Here is a 10,939-nt window from a genome sequence, read left to right on the forward strand (position 1 = left end):
CCGCGCCGCCCCCTCGCCGAGCCCCGCGCAACCGGAGCCCGCCCCCCCAGAATGCCGCACCGCCAGAACGCCCACCCCCCAGAATCCCGCGCCGCCCCTTACCAGGTGCCGCCCCAAGCATGTGCTTGGGTGCCTGGTGCCGGCCCTGGTAACAGTATCTTTTGTTGATATGGGTATTTGTGGGAGAAGCAAGTTGAGATAGGTTTCAAGAGAGGAGAGGGGAAGGTCCCTGACACACTGGGATAGGAAGAGAATTCAGGGTGTAGAGGCTGGCATAAGATACAGTTTAGAATTAGATACTGAATACTATCAGCATCTAAACACTTCTGAGCATGTCCATATTTCAGCAATATAGGTAGGATTATCAATGTTATAATGGCATCCAGATTGAGGCAATTTAGTTCCTACCTCATAAATCAGAATTAAATGACAAAATTTTCTGCAGCAAAGTAGTGAGACACCTGCTTATAATTGCATTGATTCTGTTGTGTGACATTCAGCTTGATAGTGAATTAGCTTTGTGTAATCACTGATCTCTAGTTCTATATTATTTGTCGTTAACACATACCGGCTTTTCTGAGGGTATTGATCTACTGTTTTTAAATCTGAGCCTGAACTATTTCAGTGAGATATTAGTAGAAGAAATGTGTAAATCAGATTACTGCACTCTCTTATTCACAGCTCTTTTCAATACACCGTTATTAATACAGAACACTGCTGCTCATGGTATTATTGACACACAACATTTCCAAGACGAGTTCTTCAGTCTTTGGATTGTTGTACTGGTGCAACTGAACTAATCGTACATCTACACTGCAGGCTTCTTTTGGCAGCGTGTAAAGTCCATACCCCCCAACACATGCATAAATAGCAGTGTAGCTATTTGGTTTAAACGAGTAAAGACACTTGAAGGATGTGGGTTAATATGCGAGTACATACCCTACACACTCTCTACTTACCCAAGCTGTGTCTCCCCATCTCCACGGCTATTTTTAGCCATGTAGTGTCCTGTTGCCTCCCAGCTGCTGGAGCCTTTCCGCTCTGCAGGAAAAGACATCCTCCCGGCTGCAGGGAAAGGCTCTAGCAGAGGGGAAAGACTCTTCCAGTTCCCCACCACTGGAGCCCTTCCCTGCTGCAGGGAAACACTCTGCAGCTGGAGCATTTCCTCTCCACGGGGAAAGGCTCTGGCAGGGGGAGGCAGCAAGGAAAGGCTCTGGGTGTGGGGAAAGGCTCTGGTGTAACATTTCCCAGCTTCAGGGAAAGTCTCTGGCACCTCCCTTCTGCTGGAGCCCTTCCTCACCACAGGAAACATAAGAGTGGCCATACTGGGTCAGACCAATGGTCCATCTAACCCAGTATCCTGTCTTCCAACATTGGCTGGTGCCAGAGGCTTCAGAGGGAATGAGCAGAACAGGACAATTTATTGAGTGATCCATCCTGTCATCCAGTCCCAGCTTCTGTCAGTCAGAGGCTTAAGGACACCCAGAGCATGGGGTTGCATCCCTGACCATCTTGGCTAATAGCTGTTGGTGGACCTATCATCCATGAAAGTATCTAATCCCCTTTTTTAATCCAGGTATAATTTTGACCTTCATAACATCCCCTGGCAATGAGTTCCACAGGTTGACTGCGCATTGTGTAAAGAAATACTTAAAATTCCAGCAGCGAGGAGGAAAGGCTCTGCCAGGTCCCCATTGCTGGAGCCTTTCCCTGCAGCAGGGAAACACTCCAGCAGTGGGGAAAGGCTCTAGTAGGAGGGAGTCTCTCCCTGCTGCCTCCCCTTTGCCACAGCCTTTCACTGACATGCGTAGCTACATAGCAGTGTAAACACAGCCTGCTTTTCATAGCAGCATGTAGCTATACGTACACTACATGTCACAACCAGTGGTGTCTAGTGTAGATCTAGCCTAAATCCACATTGATTTACATCTACTGAACTAAATGTTGTTTGAGTGCTCTTTGATTAAACTGCAAGGTGGTGAAAATGATCCAACTTTGTTGCACCTCCTGCTGAGGTGCTCACTGCTAAATTGCACACTCAGGCCCAGTGAAGCTTGTCTGAAGCGGATGCCTATATGTTGGCGCCACTGCAATTCTGCTTATTCTTGCAGGAAGGGTTGATACATTTCTCCCCCTTCTGAAAGTAAAAGCTATTGGCCACTGGTCTCATTGAGGAATAATTAAAGAAAGAGCTCTGTTATGAGACAATTCAAGTTATGACCTCAGTTGCATCTGTGCAAACCTTCTGAAGGATAATGGGGTTGCAGAGGCATAACTGAAGGTATACTAGGAAGACAATGGAGTTACACACACATCACAAAAGATGTAATTTGACTTGTAGAATCTCTACTACTGGTGGTGATGTATGAGAAGGACATTTGACTGTCAGAGGCCAGGATCCATTTGTGGAGCCGGCTGTTAGTTCAAACCATTTTTACCTGGAAACTGAGCAAACTGAATATAGAAATTAGTGAGACACAATGAATATTGAAACCTTGCCGTAATATTTTTCAGAGAGTCACTTTTCAGGGAAAAATGCACTTTACAGGCAGTTTCCATATTTTCATAAAAGTGAATCTAGACTCTTGTATGATTAGGATGTACTTCATTTAATCATTTCTCTCACATATTAAGTTTTACTCTATATTAAGTTATTATCCTAAAAGGATTTGCCAATAGGCCACCCTATTATGAAATGCAAAACTGAATACAGCAATGATTTGATTGCAACACCTCAGCTGAACATGTGTTGGCAGTTGGGACATTTCCTAATGTGAGAGAAGAGATTTGTACAAAAGAAAAATATATTTACAAACTGAACATGCAACACAGACTTAATTTGCTTATATATATATTTTAACCCAAAAAATCAGACAGTTTCGCCAATCCTTGGAGTAGTTCTAATATTCACATTGGTCAATTCAGTAAGTTTTGTGACCATTAGCTTTTAACATTTATTACAAAAACAAACAAACAACATTTAAAATAAAAATTACAGTTATATATGGTATAGTACAAAACAAAAGATACCGTCTGATATATAAAGCATGACATTAGAAAAGAAAAAATAATACGTGGACATTTCTGATATTTTTATAAACATATTTTCAAAGCGAAATCAATTTTCCTATTTTAAACAGTGGCCCCAATTCAATCCTGGCATAAGTAGGGAGCTTCCGATGAAACCAATGGAAAGTGTACTGCTTACATCAGGCATTAATTTTGGCCCTTGATTTACAGTTCCTACTTGTGTTTTTAATACACTAACCATTTCTTCCTATGATTTAAAAATAGCCATAACTACAAAGTGAAAAGATGAGCACTGTTATATTTATGAAGACATGTCTTCAGTCAAAACTAAGAACAGTAAGAGCAATCCACATATGGCTATCGTCTATAAAACATCTTTTTGGTAGTGAGAATGTAACAAGAGAGCAGCTAAAATTATGTTAAAATATGGATGTGTTTATAGTGGTGAATATGTTATTCGGCCTTTTTATGATGATTCATTTTTTTGTTGGCTTCCATGATTTACTCCTCATTCTCCCCCCCCCCAAACGCTTATAAATAGATTAAGCAGTACAGGAATACAATGCAGCTCAAATAATCTGCAGCAAAGTGTGGTAATTTCCAAAATATTTGTAATTAGAGTGCATTTGCACTTCTTGTAATTATTCTGTCCATGCAAAGTGGGTGCAAAATACTGCCTGACCTAGTAGCATTTTTCATCCACTTTGCATTTCCAAACTATCATAAAAAATATTAGAAAACAATTTCATTGTTATATTTATTAAACACATAACAAAGGAACTTGTTAACACATCAACTGTCTGAGCTTTGGGAATGATCCTGAAAAGTGTTGAGCACCTGAAACAAGCATTTAGGAGCATTCAGCACCTCCCAAGAGCCTGCCCATTATTTGTACTGGACAAAGGAAATGTAAGTATTTATGTATAATACTGTCTGCTAGCTAAAAATCAATAGCCTTTAAGTTTATTTCTTATTTTTATGGCTTTGGAGAGTTAGGGTTAAATTTACTGCTGGGGGCTCAACTCCATTGACATCAGTGGAGTTGGGTCCACTTATACCAGGGGTGAGTTTGGACCATGGTTTCTAAATGGAGGCACTCCTGCATAATCTGTTGATACTGCTTAACAAGGAAGTAACATGAGCAACACTAGGCACTACAGAATAGCTGTATTATAGGAGAACAATGTGTTACTTATTCCAATGGACAAACAAAAGTGATTGAATTTGATATTTCTATCACCAGTTTGTTCTTGATAGCATTCAAATCATACCTGAATTAATTAAAAAAATAGCATGTAAGTGTTCATATTATGTCTTCCAAATTAATGATTTATAAGTGACCATTGATACTATAGTACTTAGAAAGACCACTGTCTCATTTCATGTAGCAACAACAGACCTCACATCCTCTCTCTCTCTCACACACACACACACACACAATGCATATATACATATATATAATATGTGGAAAAAAGAAAGGGATATATCCAAGATCCATTTTGTTACATTTGACAGAGAGGTAGGATGGTACCTCTTCACTACATTGCTTAAAAATAAAAGGGACACATGATCTTCTGATTGAACTTTAGTTCTTTGAAAAATGATTTTAAACTGTTCAAAGTGTCCTGATTTCAGGAAGTAATTCAAGGAGATGCAGAGTTCCAGAAATGGGATTTCTGACATGCCAGAGCAGTGTTGGTATTTCAGACAGTAAGGAATATATTAGCATTATCAATGGTTAAATGATGGGGAACACAGGGATATACAAAGCTTTAATATTATTTTAAAAGCACATAAGATTAAGAGGCACAGAACTAATATACCACCACATTGTTGGAAATTATAGAGATGGAGGGCTAGAGGCCAATACACAATACTAATTACTTCCCCTACTCCACACCTTTTTACTATCAGAGGATAACTGATGTGTCCTGAATTCTGTAATAGTAAAAGATGTTGATGTATGAGTGAAACAGATTTCTTTAGATCTTTGGGTCAGTGCTCGCTACAGAATCAATCCTTGAAATTATGCTTTGTTTTATTCTCTGTCAAACCTTGCTCACTTTCTGATGCATTTTTTTTGTGTTAAACAAACAAGAGATAGATAGGTTTCAGAGTAGCAGCCGTGTTAGTCTGTGTCTGCAAAAAGAAGAGGAGTACTTGTGGCACCTTAGAGACTAACAAATTTGTTAGAGCATAAGCTTCCGTGGGCTACAGCCCACTTCTTTGGATGCATATAGAATGGAACATATATTGAGGAGATATATATACACACACATACAGAGAGCATGAACAGGTGGGAGTTGTCTTACCAACTCTGAGAGGCCAATTAAGTATCTTCAATTATCCAATTATCACTTCAAAAGTTTTTTTCCACTTACTGTATGTATGTGTATATATATATATATCTCCTCAATATATGTTCCATTCTATATGCATCCGAGGAAGTGGGCTGTAGCCCACGAAAGCTTATGCGCTAATAAATTTGTTAGTCTCTAAGGTGCCAAGAGATAGATAAACACTCAGGGTAAAATGTTCAAAAGTGCCTACGTCAATTAGGTGCCTAAGTCCTATTGAAAGTCAATGGGACTAGACTCCTGAGTCATTAAGGCACTTTTGAAAATTTTACCCTCAGCGATTGGGGGTTTATTAACGCCTTTGATTATTTAGAAGAGACAATGGTACGGTTATGGCTTTTGTCTATACTGTTGGAAGCACCAGGGTTCAAATGCTACTCAGAGAGAGGTACACAATTCAATATTTTCCTCACTCAAATAAGAACACACCAGTGGTCCAGATACTGTGATATTTTGTCTATGACGGAGGACAATACTTGAGGTTTTAGAGGAGGAAAGTGTAAACTCTTCCCCCTAAATTCACTCCGTGCAGTTCAATACTATGTATTTTTTTATTCTGACTTTTTAGCATTTAGAATGGTCATCATCTTGTACCTTGAAGCATGAGGATCTGTCTACAGCCCTTATAAATTTTTATCCTAGCCTGTGTGCTATCTTCTTTCCAATAACTAATCCCCTTCTTTGAATTTGGCTGCCAGTACATCCATTCACAAACAAACAACCCACACCAAACCCATAAGCACTTAACCTTGTGTATGTCTAGATTTCCATGTTTTTGCAGGTAGAGTTCATAAAGCAGAGAAATACAGACTCCGTCTCTCAATTTCTGTCTACCATATGTTTAATGCAGATTATAATCCTTTTCTCATTGAAAAATAGATTGTTACAAAAACATTTAAAAATAATTTCAAACACAGAGTTACTAACTGGGTTTATATTACCCCATATATACAACACTGACAGAGTGTAGGAAAATAAGTGAACAATATTTTTGTAACTGCTGCTGATATATGTTTCTGTTAATGATGATCTTGATCTTATCAACTGTCAGTGGCCTCTCCTAAGAAGTGGACAGTCAACTGGGCACTGCACACTCTAAATCTGAAGTCATTGTTGAGCAATAAGAGACACTCCCTATGTAGCACCAGGAAAGTTTTACCTCGGTAGTATTTCTAGGGCTAAATGCTCTGTTGTAAACAGGTGCAATTTCTTGACTGCAGTGGACTGGGATGGGATGATTTTAAGGGATTATTGAAAACTTGAGCATTTATTTGCTTTTCTGCCCCACCTCCTTATAAGAACAACGGCAATAGACAATTTAAAATATGTAACCAATTCAATAGGGTGTAGTGTATTAGAGTCTTGACATTACTGGTGCATGCAAACTGTGGTGTTTGAAACTTGTTACAGACCAAAACCTGGGGATGTGTAAAAGCTGTACATTAGGGCATGCACTGAAGTATGCCACATGACAGAAATACATAGTGCTATTGTTATATGTGCTACATGTTATAGACAAAGATGGAGTTCCTTTCTATGTTACTTAGTATTTGGTGAACAGTATATCACATTTCCCTATGCTATGTGATCATGTAATGAAAGACTTTACTTTATCTGGAGTTTACTGTTATTCCCATAGTTTGTTTGTTCATACCAGAATGCACTCATACATGAGTTCTACATTATTATTTCAGACTATTATACCAAAGCAGTAGATTTAAAATGTTCTAAACCATTGTGCAGGTGACAGACTGAAAAGTCAAGGAATAGGATGCTGAGCAGCAATCTCTTGAATAAAAGATACTATCTATTCAGAGCATGTACACACTTGCAGTGTAAATAAAGATATCTTCACCCATTTTGGTCATCCAGTTACACACGCGTGGTCTAAGATATTCATAATTGCAGACGTTTGACACTTGCTAGCTTCCTTTATGTTTCTACAGATAGAACTGAGTGTGCTATGCACATGCCATATGCTGTTTTAAAATGCCCATAATTTTGTTTTTTCAAAACCAAATTATTTCTATATAGCAAAGGCACTAGTTTCCCTTTCAGATTAAATTCTATAAAGACTAGAGATTTAAAACTTTTTTTTTTTGAGTTATCCAAGCACAAAACAAGCATTTTTGAAATTTTTTTCAACAGCTGGAAAAACACTTAGGTCTGATTCATGCAGGCAAACCGATGATTTCAATAAGGCTCTGCAAAGATGCAGGATCTGCCTGCATAGATCCAACTGCTGCCACATTCTGACAACTCGAAAAAAAGCTGAATACATTTATATAATTTTCTGTGTGGAAATGAAACAAGCATCTTCAACCCCTAAAAGTACATTTTAAAGTAAATTTACAAATTACTGTTCTGTAATTAAGATGATTAGATTATGTGTTTGTAAAACAAACTATTTTTCATCCTGAATACACTAGGGACACAAGAGTATGAGGCCACAAAAAGTATCCTTTGGTGTATCAGAGATGCCCGTGGCTTCTCCTTACTCTCTTCTGCAATCTCCACCAACATTCACTAGGATACTAACATGGAAAAAATGCCAGCACAGGTTATGACATTCAGGATAGGAAAAACTTGTTCTCAACATTTATAACTTATAATCTTTGTTCATATTTAAATACTGCCTCTGCTTTCAGAAACTGGCCTCCAAAATAATCTAAAGCCTGAAACGTTTTTTAAAAACAACCCAAAGCATGTGAAATGGATTGTAGCCTTTCACAACTTACTCTGTTAAAAATATTAATTTTATAACTGCTGATTAAAGAGTAGTTACCAACCTTATTTTATTTAAGAAAAAAAGAACCCTAATTAAAAATGTAAAGGTTTGGCTCCCATATTATACACACAGTATTAATTTAAACCAGTGGTTCTCAAACTTTTCCACTGGTGACCCCTTTCACATAGCAAGCCCCTGAGTGCGACCCCCCCCTTATAAATTAAAAACACTTTTATATATATTTCACACCATTATAAATGCTGGAGGCAAAGCAGGGTTTGGGTTGGAGGCTCACAGCTCATGTAATAACCTCGCAACCCCCTGTGGGGTTCCACCCCCCAGTTTGAGAACCCCTGATTTAAACCTTAGAATGGAAAGTCTACAGTAAGGAATATGCCTACAAAAGAGAGCTTTAGCTAGCAAGGAAAGATGGACGGGAAGGTCAAAATCTAATACAGGATTTACCTCTAAGAACTGTCAGCTAATTAATAATTCTAAATAAAATGTGGGAATCACCATGGCCAATGGCACTGCAAACTCTGGGCCTTCTGAAGCTACTGATCAGCTGTAACTCCATTAACATCAGTAGGAATCTGAGGTGCTCATCAACTCTCAGAAGCCCTCTATTTATTTTTAAAAAATAATGTTTTATCCATGACAGTAACAGGTGAATCCGAGACTGGATTTCTGGACATTCCCTTCCCCACCTCACTGAGGCCCCAGTTCAGCAAAGCATTTAAGTGTGCTCAAATGCCATGAAAATCAGTGGGCAGGATTCTTTCATCCATTAAGTGCACCATGTAAGTGGTGCAGAGTGAATTTAAACCTGCCAGAGAGTCTTCCTGAGTACAAGGAATCTCTACTGATGTAAAGCTGGTAGAGGTGGTATAGACACCTCCTAAATCAGCTCTCTCTCTGGCATAAGGAAAAGAAGGGATAGGCTGGTGGACTGAGAGGGGGAATGGTGGAGCTGAACGCCACTACACCTGATTCTCTGCAGGTATAAGATCTATTTACAGAACTTACATCAATCAGTGGCAGAAGCTTAGAGCAGCAGGGGACCTACTCTGTCTTCTGCCCTGGCTAAGTGGCCAGAGATCAGGGAATTACAGCCAGCTTCCTGCATCTGTCATTGTCCTCTGCCTCTGAGGTGTGCTTTGATGGAGAGGAGAATCAAGGCCAATGAGACTTAAGCATGTGCTTAAATGCTTTGCTAAATCAGGGCCCTATATTTTAGCCATTCTCTCCACAGCCAGCATTTTGCATTTCTCCTTTTACAAAAATACAGTATACGAGTTATACTTGTAATGAAAAACATTTTTCACAGAAGAAAATTAAAAGGCGTGTACAACGGCTAATATTTTTAACAATGTGTTCTTTAGTTGTGCATGCAAAATGGATAACTGTATACTCAATTTCCAGTTTCTCATTGCAGTTTACATGCACATTTACATAGTCTGCATGTGCAATTTAGGAACTGATTTTGAAAATTTAGACCTATATGTATTTTGGGGGCCTTTTTGTTTCTTTGTATTATTAAAAAATAATTGTAGATTTGAATTCTCAACATCAATAGAAAAACTAGAGATAAATCCCCATGTTTAAAATCAGATTCTTTTCTGGACACTAACATTTAAGAAGTTCAGTAGTGTCAGATGATATGATTTCTTTTAAAAAAACAGATAGTATCAACTTGATTTTAAAAAAAGTGCCAAACACAAAACTAGAGTTGCACAGAATTTTTGCGTTTTTAGAGTTAGTCATTTACTTTACAGGGTTTCCATATATTCTGAAGGTGACTACAATTGTACGTACAAAATGAATACTTTATGTTTACAATTATCCTTTTGCAAGCACAACTAAGGTGCCCATTTTTACAATTTACCCCTAAAGACCAAATTCTGCAGTTTCTTCTTGGGTGAAACTTCCACTGAAGTCAATAGTTCCTTGACATAGGGCCCTATTTTCCAGAATTAACTACCATGTATAGTATTTACGATTGTGAATAGTCCCCATAGACATCAGTACTCATGGTAGTAAGCACTCTGCCCACTAGTCACAGCTACTCCATGGTAGTAAATGCTTGCAGGTTTGAGCGCCCAGTAAGGGTTCAATAAGGACTGTAAGATTTGGCCCCAATTGGTTAACATTCTCTATAAGCTAGAGTTGGTTGGACAATTTGAAAAAAAAATCATGAAATATTTTCCATTTTTTTTAGCAGCTCTGTTATTAACTATATAGGTAACTCCCACTGCATTCATAAAGGTAATATATACACTTCCTTGAAACAAATACCTAAAATCACCTTCTTCTGTACACTTTGTAAATCACTGTAAACATCCAAAATATACATATATATGGCCATGATATAGTTAGAAAAGAGAAATGGAGTAATAACACTTTTTATTGCATTCTCAAGTACTGTTGAATATGGGTACGGTAGGCACACATTTTAACTACTTATCATCTACTACAATCCTAAAGCTCATTTACCTGAGATCTGTGTTTTGTAAAAATAAAGTTTTCTTTTTAGTTGCATATGTTACAAAAGACTCAGTTTCAGCCTGAACGGATGTGAAAGTTTGAATCTGGCAACAAGCGCTACAGGTGATCATATAAAAAAGGTGCTGCTGAAATAGATGCATATTAAAAGAAGCCACAAATCTTAGAAGTTTTAAAAATCTCCCTCCCCCCACCCCACAATGTTGGGAAGCCACATTGTAATAAAATTGTTTAAAACATTTGACACAGAAGACCTGCACAGAAAGCATGTTGTTAAAATCATGTACCCTCTAAGACACCCATCTTGGAAGAAGTTAAGTAG

Source organism: Trachemys scripta, chromosome 2 (genome assembly GCF_013100865.1).
Source record: "Trachemys scripta elegans isolate TJP31775 chromosome 2, CAS_Tse_1.0, whole genome shotgun sequence".
Lineage (NCBI taxonomy): Eukaryota > Metazoa > Chordata > Testudines > Emydidae > Trachemys > Trachemys scripta.